Source organism: Nyctibius grandis, chromosome 5, assembly GCF_013368605.1.
Source record: "Nyctibius grandis isolate bNycGra1 chromosome 5, bNycGra1.pri, whole genome shotgun sequence".
Taxonomy (NCBI): domain Eukaryota; kingdom Metazoa; phylum Chordata; class Aves; order Nyctibiiformes; family Nyctibiidae; genus Nyctibius; species Nyctibius grandis.
In genome coordinates this window covers 41,030,381-41,042,509 of record NC_090662.1, presented here as the reverse complement: position 1 = coordinate 41,042,509, position 12,129 = coordinate 41,030,381, and positions in this window count along the sequence as shown.

Here is a 12,129-nt window from a genome sequence, read left to right as displayed (position 1 = left end):
GGAGGAAGATAACAGTACTGTGCTCTGAAGCTGCTGCTTCTGCTAATGCCCTGGCAGGCCAGCCCTAGCACGCGTGCGTTAACACTACTAAAGAACACAAAATAGCTACAGCTCTTGCTTTTTAAAACTGAAGGAAAAGTTTGGCAGTACCTTTGGTGGAGTCACCATTCTGGTGACCTCTCCACTGCTAGGATATCAGAAACACCTCCTCTCACCAGGAGTTATCCTTCCTGCTCTGCCATATGGTGTCTTGGAGGGGGCAGGATTATCAGTAGCACAGCCAGAAATAGTGGGGTGGCCGTTTATCCAGAGGTGAATCAGAGTGCATGCACTGGGCCAGCATTGTCTGCGGAAAGGACACTCTGAGTATTGCTGATGTCTGAATGTATAGACCCCTTTTGTAAGGTACATTTCCGTGTCTCTTCTTGACTACAGATGATGAATGATGTTTTTCTATAATTTTACTTTCTGCTGCAGCTGTCGTCCAACCTTCTAAAGTACAAATCTATAAGCTACTGCTATAAGTCACTAGGTGGAAGCATCTACCTTAATACTGATAGCATAACTCCTTATTAGAGAGGTAAGATTTCCAGTTCCTTTCTCATCTTTAATTTCTGCATTACATTACACAATGTCTCTTTATCAAATGCTAATAATTGTAATCCTATTATTGTCTGGTTCAGCAAAGTACTCCAGCACAAGCCCAAGTCCACCCCAGGCCCTGACCCTGTAACGTTCAGGAACGTACTTTATTTTGTATAGTGACTAGTACTTGCAGGGTCGGGGCTTCATTTGGTGAGACATGCAAGTATGTGTTTAAATTGAGCTCACAGGAGCAAATGCATGAGTGGCTGAGCTGGGACTAACACGAGTCTTTTTGCCTTAGCAAAAATCCAGTCTGATGCACTCACAGATGGGCTTTCTGAGCCCCTTCTTTCTGTACCAGTACCTCCCATTTTCTCCACGCTGTGATTTCTCTTCTCACTTTCCTCTCTCCACTCAGAATAATTGTTTGCCTTGGAAAGAAGTCAGGATGCCAATTAGCTGTGAGCTGGGCAGTCTGGAGAGTGGTATTGTTATGATGGAAAAATCACTAATTTGAGTGATAGGTCTTCTGCGGCATTGTAGCTCTGTTAACTAGGTGGCCATGATCCACATGTCCTTCTTTCTCCAGGATTCGGTTTCCTGATTCTTCTCCAAATCTCTTCCAGTCTGGAATATTCACTGATGTTCTGGAACTGGCCAGGCAGGAGGACAGAGATGTTATACAGGTAAGGACGCAAGTGCAAAAGGGCCATCCGGCTGGGTGTTGCATTCTGGCATGAGAGAGGTTAAAGCTGCAGGGTGATGATTTCTATGTCTCTCTGTGCCTGCCAGAAAGGCTTCCCTCTTCTGACTGCTCCCTGCTAGCTCTTTCTGGCTGGAAAAATGATATAACCATCTCCTAATCTACTTTAGGCAACAGCAGCAGGGCTAATTCAATTTAAACCATCTAAGCTAACCCGGTAGATTTTGCATGAAAGTGGATTAGCGAGTGCTGAAACCACCACTTTGCCAGCAGAACTCCATAGATGATAACCTCATGCAAAGGGACTGTAAGCAACTCTCAGAGGCTGGCAGTATGGGGGCCATACTACCCTGGCAGTGTTTTACCCTTCTCAGCCATGGCAACTCCACAGCAGGAGGGCAAACCAGCCAGATCCTAATCCAGCTCTTCCTCCATCAGTGGGTTCTCCTCCAAATGCCAATCTTTATTGTGGGCGATACGTGAACAGGAAAGCACAGAGTTTGCTTTTCATACCACAGACTACAAATGCCGAGAAATAAACAAAACGAAATCTGGTTTTTACTTGTTAATTGAGCAGTTTTGATTTGAAAATCACTGACAGACGTCAAACATGGGACCCCACGATGAAATGTTTACAGTGCCATTTCAGAGAGGGACTCCACTTTGAAATTAAGTGAAAGTATGTGGGAAGTTTGCAGTGCAGGGCATGTGTAGGGGTAGAAAATTAAAGCACGATGGAGCCATCAGCATTCAGGGGTTAGGGAAAAAACTGGTATTCATATTCCTCATGTTTCTTCTCAATTGACAAGATGATCCCTTCCATTTGTGGTTATTGGGCTAGCTTTTGTCTTGATTTCCCTGTATTTTCAATTTGCCAGCTTTGGCTTTGTGTTACTTTTCTTTATAGATAGTACTAGCAGAGCTCTGCACAATTTATTGCGAAACGGACAAAGAAAACTATTTCTTTATGTTTCTCTTCTGTTTTTTTGTGCAAACATATGCAACGTGTTTCATGCGAACCGACATGTTATTTAGCACTGACTCTGTAATTGTATTTTCATTTAATGGAGAAACGCTTAACACTCTTGACACTCTTATTTCTACTTCATTTTCTCTTGGAACAGCAGACTCTGCTTTCTGTACCAGAAATGAAGAAGGCTGACTTCTATAATTTGACACTTGGAATGACTTTATTAATAGAATCTGTCTGATTTGTTTACTGTTGTCAAACCCTAAATATTCCTCCAAAGAGGAAGTTGCTCAGTTAGGCCAGCCATTATATTTATTGTACACATACCTTGTGTTTTATCTATAGAAGGCTCATTTGCCTCCCAGTTTACTGTTTGTTACAGAGACTAGGGAAAACAATTACAAGGCAACTTGCTTTTTATTGTGAGAATGTAAAAGTTATAAGATGCAGTGAGTTGGAAAAACACAAGTAACTCCATGGGGCAGAAATAATCTGAAGCACATTCAGTTGGCTGTGGAAGTACAGAAAACAAGACCATGAAAAGGAGGCTCAGGGGAGACCTATTCGCTGTCTACAAAGACCTGAAAGGAGGTTATAGCCAGGTGGATGTCAGTCTCTTCTCCCCAAGTAACAAGCGATAGGATGAGAGGAAATGGTCTTAAGCTGTGCCAGGGGAGGTTTAGATTGGATATCAGGAAAAATTTCTTCACTGAAGGGGTTATCAAACATTGGAAGAGGCTGCCCAGGGAAGTGGTGGAGTCACCATCCCTGCAGGTGTTTAAAAGATGACTAGATGTGGTGCTTAGGGACATGGTTTAGTGTTGAACTTGGTAGTGCTGGGTTAACAGTCGGACTTGATGATCTTAAAAATCCTTTCAACCAAAACAATTCTATGATTCTATTCTATGAAGAGACACTGTGGAGGTAGCTGGCAGTAAATGAAATGTGGATCATCTCTTGTGCCTTCTGATGGCAAAGCTCCCTTTGCAATGTGGGTTTGTGTTTGAGGAGGCAGCACACAGATGAGGGGAAGAAGTAATTCTTCCCTTGTACGATCACACCTGTGATATCACTTTTGTACTCCAGGCTAGTGATTTGCAGAAGGTATCGTACAAACCGGAGAATTGCTTAGAGAAGAGCGCACTGGAATGAGGAAAGCTGGGGGGCAAAGGGTTTCTCATTCATATAGCTTTGGGGGGGGGTACACAGTGGGTGGTTTAGGGGCCATGCTGCAGCATACAGAGTCTAAAAGCTCTGTGCACCATGGGTGCTATATTGATAGGCAAAACTGAGGAAAAAACCCTCATGATAAGTAGATATCAGAGTGTAAAATGGAAAGAGCCATATGAAGAGGGAAGATATGGGCTGAAGAAACTGAGGAGAAGCCTTCCTGTGGGTCAGCGGTATGAACTTGCTGACTGCTCTCCTTGGGGAAGTGGCAGAAACCTCGTTGTTTGGAGCATGTGAAACTAGTCTAAACAAGACCGTAATAAATGTTTGCTGGAGAACAGTCCTGCGCTGGCAGGGAGCACTGTGTGACCTAATGGGTCTTTTCCATCCATAGAGTCTATAAATAACAACAGACGACGCAAAAAAAAAAAAGTGTGAAACTTGGGCAGGCATTTTTCAGAAAGCAAATCGCTTTCCTAAAACAGAGAAAAGGCAATCTGAAATCATCCAAAGACGTTTACTGAACCTTATCTGTTTTTACAAAATGTGTTAGTAACCAACTGGCGGCGTGAAACCTTGGGCTGATTGACGTTCAGTGGAATCCTACCACTGACTTCAGCAGGGCTGGGGTTTCACCACAAGGGAGGCTGCATCACCTGGAGCTCTCCAGAGAGGACCTCCCATCTGTACCTCGATGGTGGGGAAGGCCACAGCACCACGGGCGTTTCACTGGTGGGGCTGGCATCTTGTTTGACGACCTGCCTGTGCAGTTTCCCTGAGGGCAGAGACAGGCTTTGCGAGCAGCAGAGCTGACCACCTCGTCCCCTCACCACCCTGGCTTCAAGCTAGCACCAACCGCTCCTTGCACTGTTTACCTTAATTGTCTCATTTTGACTGGCAGAGGTGCAGGAGCACTCGCGTGGGGTAGGGATCGCATCCGGTGGAGGGGCAATGACAAGCGGTGGGATGCGGTGGGAGGTGACTATCTTCTCTATTGGTGTGGTTGGACCCAGAGTAGGTGTTTGTTCACTGCCTCATGGGTGATGGGAGAGCATCCACCTGAGGATGCAGCTCTGCCTGGCCCAGCTTTTCCATGCCAGAGTGTCTAGGTACAGTGTACAGCTCTACAGCTCAGAGGATAGCTGTCCTGGGACAAAGGGCAGCACTTCCCACCAAGGGGGCCCTGGTGTCTCCCAGCCATGTCCTGAGGCAGGTGAGGGCTCTGGCACTCCAGTCAGAGCAATTGGGGAACCAGAGTTGTTTGGTGCATTTTATCAACCAGAACTGAGAAATAAGCTTAGGCAAAGCCCCTGCTCAAAACAGTTTTTTGCCTTGTTTGCCATCCCAAAAAAGAAAGGAGAACAAAAAAAGGGTCACAGCTATTTTAAAATCATCTCACAAAGGAGCAGATAAGAGCATTGCACTTGCAGTCTCGCTCTTTCCTTCTCACAAGCTTGCCTCTCCCCCTCGCCTGTCGCAGTAATCCCGCAGGGCTGTTTTGTTTGATTTGCTTGTTTTGTTTGCATTGGAAAATTCCCATTAGTTGTAGCTCAAAAATTGTGGCAGGAAAACTAGAAAGTGAAACCAGCCAGATACATAAGTAAAAATGAATGGCCCGCTTTCATTATTTTTCCTTCAATTTCAGACAGAGCAGATGTTCTCTCTTTGCTGCTTGTCCCAGTGCTGACGCTTTTCACTCAGGCTTTGTCCCCGCTGTCCTTGGGGATGCTCTGCCCTTGCTGGGCTTTTGCCTCTGCCTGCCTTCCCTTTTGCTGTGATGCTCCTGAGGTTCGAAAACACGAGGATGATGGTGAGGAGAAGTGGGAGGACAACCGGTGAGAGGCACGAGGGTTGTACCTCTGTGGTGGGCCAGTTGGGTGGGCAGGGGGACAGGGATGGGACAGCAGCAGCACCCCATGCTGAGCCTGAGCTGCCATAGCTCAGTGGTGCTCCACGACTCCCCAGCACAATTTTCTGCCCATTTTCCCCACCAGCCTCCTTCACATGGTGGCCTGGCCGCACGCTCATTCTCAAATTCTCGTTTCTGGGGGATTTCTGTGACCCAGGACTGCCAGCCCTTGGTCTCCTGCACTGGGGGGTGACAGGAGGGGAGTGGTCCCAGCCTCCAGCCCTGCTGTGCTTGCTGAGGCTGTGCAGCCCCAGGATGTTCAAGAAAGCATAATAAAAAATAGGGCAGTGCTGAGCCACAACGTCTTTGATTCATGCTCAGTAACCACATGAGAGGATCCCATGCTTATAAAACCAAACTGCTTCAGCATTAAGAGAAATATTTATGAAGATGCTGCCAGCACAGCTGACCTGCTAGTCTTCTGCAAACAGACTGATTTCCTGATGTCTCCTCCCTCCCGCAAGCTTCCTTGTTCTGCCAGGTTGTTCCATCTTTCTTTTGTCAGCGTTTGTTTTGTTGTGTCATTTCAGGGAGCAGAAAGGATGAGCCCCTCACCCACCGCATCCTGGCAGCCCCCCGGCAGCCCCCCAGTGTGCAGTGATCTCAGTACTCCTTTGCTGTATCTGACTGCTGAGTTTGGCGTCTTTCTAACTGCTCCCATGACTTGCCCAAAATTTTGGGGACACCAAAGTCTACCTTCTTGGGAAGTTGTGCCTTGGTTTTCTGGCCCATCAGAGCCTGTGCTTGACCTCTCCTGTCAGTCCTTCTAGGGAGTGCTGTGGTGGGCTGGCTTCTCTGGTTCTTCCCTATCACACTCCTCCCTCACCCTCAGGCTTTTGAACATTATTATGGTCAACTTTGCTTTGATTGACTCCAGTGGCTTTCAGTGTGCCTCAGAGAAGATGCCTTGTGTGCTCTGATTCTTATTTGGGGTAACAATTACATATACCCTCGGCAATGCCCAGGTATGCCAAATCATACAAAATGTTCCTTAATTTACCAGCTCACAGTGCTTGTCTGAACGGTCTCCAGGGAGCTCCCCTGTCAGAAATGGAAGAAATCAGCCCTGGTGACCGGGGAGCACTCTTCCAGCCTTTTCCCATGGCTGATTTGGGATTTCATGAGGCAGTGGGGTTTCCCATAGCTGTTGATCACTCTATGCACTGAAAACTTCTCACTGTACTGTGCGAGCTCCCTGTCATACCTGGTGAGCAGGTTCATCTCGAGCATGGTTCTCCCTTTGGCCAGAAGTTTTCAGCATTTCTCCCCCAGCCCTCACTGCTGTTGCCTTTTCTTCCTGGCCATTACACCAGGTCCCTGTCACTTCATCTCAGTCCCTTCCTTGCCCACCTGGCTACTTCCTCGCACTTGAACTCTTACATCCTTGCCCTTCAGAGAGATGCAAGCCCAAGTTTTGCAAACCATCGCATTTGCCTTTAGGCATCTGAGCTTTAGAACGTAGAGACTCTCATTGATGGGTCATCCTGTGGGTTTTAAAAAAACCTCAGGGCTGTTTCAGGGAAGCAGAAATGTTAGGGCCCTGACCATCATGCTTTCCTCCCAGCCTTCTCTGAAATATTTAGGCCTATCCATGCAGATGCTGAAGAAGCAGTTGTCTTTACAGAAGGGTGTGTATAAATGTATGCATATACATGTGTTTATGTGTGCATGTGGACTCCTTGTGTCAGATCAGGTGCCAGCAATGGGGTACGGTGAAATGCACGCACAGTGCTTGATATTTTAGATGTGCCAAGAGCCCTATGATTTTGTTCGGCACTGCGGTTGCCCAGAGCTGGGGAATTTTGTTGTTGTCTTTTTGACAGTTTATATCCTTTGGCAGGGAGAGTTTTTGGTGGTGTGGACCTGAGGGGCATGAAGACAACATTTTGGACTGGAGACTGGCAAAGCATTTGCCAATAATTGTTCTAAACTATAGTAATGATATTAATAGGAAATGGCTAATAATGTTCAACTCTAAGCAGCACGAGCATGAAGCAAGCCTTAGGAAATAAATGGGTAATAGTTGAGGTGTAGGTTGGTGGATGAGGACCGTCTCCCTTATTTTTTCAGTGAGAGAATGCAAATGGTATTCCATATCTTAGAAAGTGAAACATTTTAAAACATTTTTTAAGAATGAATACTGCAAGTATCCCACTTGTGACAGTCGTGTATGATCTGGAGAGATCTGCTGGGACCCAAAGTGTTTCAAAGGCGAGTTCCCTAATTAGATGTGTGCAGCAATGCCTGGTAAGGAGCTTACAGCTTACAGCAAAACAAAGGATCAATCATAAAGAGCCACCAAAGGGAAGATGTGTAATATTTGCATTATGCAGCCTTCAGGATACTGTAATGACAGCTCCCGAGCTTGCCCTGCAAAGCATCACCCTGCACATTGCAGGCACAGCTCGCTTCTCTGACCCCACCAGCAAAGCTCTGAGTGATGCTGCTGGGGCCAAGTTTCACCCCTTACCTTTAGTCTTAGAGTGCTGCTAATGGCAGTAACACATAGGCCAAAAGTACAGGCATTTTTTTCTGCAAAAGAAAATTATGATGCTTTTTTGGGAGGCCCCAGAAGCCCAGAAAAATCAGTTTCCACAGCATTGTGTGGGCTTCTGCACGATGGAAGCCACACATATCACATATTTTTTGCTGACTTGTGCCCCAAGAGATTATGGTTTGGAATGTAAAATTGTTGACAGTAATATACATTGAACAATCATTTTTTATTAAGAGGTTGAATGGTAGTGGTTAAATTAATCAGGGAACAGGCATACAAACATATGCCTTTATAGCTTATGGCATGGGTAGAACCCTTGTTTTCTCCACTTAGTTAGTCTGCATGTTTTAAAAGGAATAAGTTATATGCTCATCATTCTTCTTGTTGTCCAAGATCCCAGCAACAAAACAGTAGGGAACTCCCATTACACATTTCTGCTCGAAAAGTATTCCTTTCTGCTCTCTGTAAAATGCACAGGTCTAGAGATCCAAGTTAAACATTACTGGAATTTCACCATAAGTCAAAAAAAATATTAATTTTGAGCCCACATATTTTTTCTTCTGGTAGGGTATAAAAGTTTAAAATAAGTACATGCTCCAGACAATCTGTAAATGGTTGAATACAATGGATGAAACGAGGAAAGGAAAACAAAACAACACACACATTTAACAACAGAGCAGCAGCAATGTTGGGTGCTATAAAATTTTTTGGTATGATAGCAGGAATGGGAGTTTTTTCCCTCCTCTGTGGTCTGGTTCAAAGGGAAGCGAACGCTGGCATCATGCCGCTGAGCCGGGACGGAAGATTTCTGTCCTGTACAAATCCGTAATCGGGGTTCCTCCTTGGTAGGATGCACAGGGTTTCTTGTAGAATATGAGCGTGGCATTTCTGAACTCCCGCATCCCTCACTCCCTCCCTGCACGGGAGACACTGTGCTGCTGCTTGTCTGTCATCTAAGGACTGCCACAGCCATCTTTTTCAAATTAAAATGGCAATGTAAAGTTTTGTAAATGTTAGTTCTCCTAATTGACAATGGCTTGTATAATTAAAATAAAATCACTAATATTTTCTCTTGTTTTCTTTTTTATCAGTGAAGTTCATTTTTCAGTAACTCAGACATGGTCTTCATTTTTATGAAGACCCATGCTGACCTCTAAATATCTGATTTTTTTTCAGTGAGTGTTTATGCTCATCTGGTTTGAGTTTAGGATTCTTATGAGTCATTTCACTTTGATAGGAACACTATGCTACAGAAAACTTCTTTTAATATTTTAACATTTTAAATCAAACACCGCATAGTGCATTACCTAAGCCCGGCTACAATTATGGAAACCTGTGGGTTACTTTTCTTCCTCGGACACTGCGTTTGCTCTCTTTGTGAAATAAATGTTTCTCATAGTAGAAAGGTCTACAAAGCACATGTGTTCAAGTGTTTTACCATCTTTTGCTGCCACATCCTTTCCCAGAGTTAATAACAGCCTTTTTGGAAACGACCTCAGTAGAGGAAGGATGAGTGATTCTATAGGAAGTAAGGATGCTCAGCACTTCCTTACATCTGACATTTAACCCAGGCAAAAGTGCTATATTTATTTTTCTATCAACACTGATTTTATTACTTATTATGTTCTTACTACATGCACTTCCTGTTGTTAAAGATATAACCAACTCTTTTGGGCTCTTTCTTTTTGTGCAGGGAAGCTTTTAAATAGATATTTTAGGAAACTCGTAAGTGATTTGCAAAAGAAAGGGAAGGAAAAAAGTTATAAGCAAGCCATTAAAAGTGTCATATTGTAAAGACAATTCTATTTCAAAATAAAATCTGAGTTTGCCAGTATGTTTTGTTGAGTTATAACTGAATCATCATATAAAATGGGTCAGTTCCAACTGGAAAACAAATTGAATATTTTAAAATATTATTTGTTTGAATTAAGTGGAAATATGTTGTAACAAGTTCAGACTCCACTTCCTTTCTTGACTATTAAAATACATTTTAGCTCTTAAGAAAATACAAAATAAAATAAAAAATTGATGTTTTCTCTGAGACCCCCAAATAAAAGAGACTTATTTCCGAGTAAGTATGGGTGAATTGCTTTAAGCCAGATGAAAATTACAGTATGTGATACGGGAAAATGTAAGAAGTTCTTTTTTCCATAAACACAAACTGTTTAAGCACTCACTTATTTTAAGCAAATGCTTAGCGATTTTAGAACTGAAGTGTCTTCCCATGTACATAGAACTTAGAGTGACACTTAAGTCTTTTCCCAGTTTATGGCCCTATAATTTCTGTCTTTGAAGGGTCCGATTTTCCTCTCACTTCTATCAGGGTAAGCTGGGATTCAAGTAACAAAAGAGGGGACCTAATCTCCAGATGATCTTTAGCAGAAAATGCACAGCCACACCCTGAGAATGAAGTTTTATGAGGATTCAAAACAATCATTTTTTTTATACCCATATGCTAGAATATATTTTATGTTGACCAGGGCAGCAGAGCAGCTAACGTGCTTTAAGCAAGACATGTTGACTGCAACAAAGCAGGTTTTTCAGTGCTATGTAGATCAGTCGTTGTGTCTGTTTTATTTTGGTTGCATTTTAGGTAGGACTAAAAAAAGGACAGGCCCATTAACAGAGGATGAAATATAGTCCTTTCATTTTTATCATTCATACCCAGCCTGGAACATGAAGGATACTTTTGTAGTTCAAATTAGTCACATTATCGTGATGGGATAGTGAAAGAAGAAAGGATTTATTTTTAAGTACGGTTCAGAGGTGTAGTGTTGTCTGACTGATGTCAGAATACAATACTTCTAAAAAATACTTAACCTTCATCAGTCAGGCAAATAAAGACCCTTTCTAATCCATTTAGGATGTTACACTTTCCTTATCTTTTTCGGAGTAGATAATGGCAAACTTCAGCCTTGTTAAGAAATCTGGGGATGTTCTATTATTGAATTATAATTTTGCCAATTTTCAATAATACTTTTTTTTCAGAGATTGCTGAACTTTGTTTACTCCATTTGCAAAGACAAACAGCAAAATACTTTCACCCCTTTGCTCACTATATGTATACTGTGGTGACTGTTCATTTTTGTGGGAAGAGTTCTAACAGACATAAGTAACATCCATCACGTATACCTGTATGGTCTCTGCCATTTTACTTGTGAGGACTAGGGAGAGGTAGTGGAAAGGCTGCCCTGGTGAGTGTGCAAATCATGTGGGCTGTTAAGCAAAACTCATTTTGAAGGTCCGACTTTTTTTTTAATAGCTTCATGCAGGTACGCTGTTCCTTTTGGACATATCAAGTATGCAATTGTACCTAAGCATCATCCACAGCTAGCAAAGCACAGATGTCCCTACAGAAAATCATTCTATTGTTGACTTTTTAAGTCACTGATCTGAAATGCTAAAGAGTGGACTCAGTTCCTGATTTTGCTACAAATATCTTCCCTGCCATGACACATGCTCTTCAGGATACAGGTACGCCCTGTGGCAGGTCCAAGTCTGACATCAAACCCCTTTTGCATTGACATTATATGGATGCAATGCCATGCTCAGGTGCTTTATTTCAGTAAAACTGGGGAGAAAGGTTAGGCTCTTGCTACTGTGGACACTGATACAAGCATGCACTGACCCACAGTGTAGATGGGGAGGACATACCCTGTTATCCCAGCTGCCTTCATGATGATGGCAGGTAGCCAGCCTTGGGCAGAGGAATAGGCTGAGAGACCTTTTCCAAATGTGTCTCCAGTACTTTCCACAAAAGCAAACAGGATTTATAGGCAGCTGCTGCCCAAGCTGTTCCTATAGCTCTGAGCATATGCCGCAGAAAGGCACGAACACTCTGTGCCCCAGGCTGAGGGGGCTGCAGTCCTCACCCAGCTCAGCAGCGCCTGGGACCCTGCCCAGCTGGGCACAGATTATGCTGTTAAATTTAGTTGAAATTGGCCAAAAGTTGTTTGTGAGGAGACTGACAGCAGATGGACAGTGTGGTTGCATAAACCTATTTTCCTAAGAAAACTGGGTAAAGAAAGGAGGCTAATAGCCGCACTTCCGGACCGCACAAGGGTGTTGTGAGAATAAAAGCATTTCTGATGGTGAAGTGCTCAGGTGTCACAGGGATGGAGACAATGCAAATTCCTAGACAACTAAATTAAGCTTAGAATGTTTCCTTCCTCTTTGAAGTTGTGTACTACAAATGACTACTTATGGGCATATCTTTGGAGCCAGTGGCTCTGCCAATACAGACTGTGTATGAAGTGTCAGCAATGAATGAGATGGGAAGTGATTCAGATTTTGTC